A 701-nucleotide genomic window follows, 5' to 3' on the forward strand; every position below is an offset into this window, starting at 1 on the left:
CTATGAACGTCTCCGTACAAGGATGGGCCTGTTCACGCACCCCGGGCACGGGCGGTGCAGCGCTAGCATAAACAGCCCAAGGAGCCGGGTGGCCAGGGCAGCAGGGCTGCCGCCCGGGGTTTGCGGTGCGGCCCGGGGCGCCGAGCAGCGCCATTGCGATGCGGCGGGAGGGGTGGAGCCGCCGCGTCCCGGCTCAATGTAGAGCCCTCGCTCCGCTCGCAGGCGCGCCCAGTGCAAACTGCTAAGCCTGGAGTCGGGGAGATCCGGGAGGAGGTGGAAGGCCACACCCCGCGCTCCCCGCGAATTTCCTCCGGAGCCCGCGGTCGCCGGGCCGGGGGGCGGCCCCGCCCCCCGCCTCTTCTGCGTGTGGAGCGCGGCGCTGGCCGCCGCCCCCGGGTAGGAGCGCGGGACAGCGGGCGCGGGGCGGCGGGCGCGGGGCGGTGGCGATCCCCAGCCGGACCCCGGCCTGGAGATTTGATCATGCATCGCTTCCCCTCGGTTCTTCGCGGGACAGTTGCTCTCTCTACCCGCGAGGTTGTTTAAGCGTCTCTGGCCGTAACTGCTTTCTAAAGACAGCATTTTATTTTTAGGCCACGTTGCCTCTGCGTTCTTCTCAACTTTTAGCTCCCAAATAATGTGCCTCCTTCTTTTAAAAACATATATATATATATATATATATATATATATTTTTTTTTTTTTTT

At 63.2% G+C, this 701-nt stretch overlaps 1 protein-coding gene across 1 annotated transcript in view; it reads left to right on the plus strand.

Moving 5' to 3' along the window:
* Nucleotides 1-367: 367 nt before the first annotated feature.
* Nucleotides 368-701, plus strand: part of CD109 (CD109 molecule) — a 120,510-nt gene continuing 120,176 nt past the window's right edge. Inside the window, exon 1 of the mRNA XM_007458403.1 lies at nucleotides 368-396. The gene's annotated coding sequence lies outside the window, so the exon portion shown is untranslated. The remainder of the gene's footprint in view (nucleotides 397-701) is intronic.

This window comes from Lipotes vexillifer, unplaced genomic scaffold, assembly GCF_000442215.2.
Source record: "Lipotes vexillifer unplaced genomic scaffold, Lipotes_vexillifer_v1.1 scaffold2, whole genome shotgun sequence".
In the NCBI taxonomy this organism is placed as follows: domain Eukaryota; kingdom Metazoa; phylum Chordata; class Mammalia; order Artiodactyla; family Lipotidae; genus Lipotes; species Lipotes vexillifer.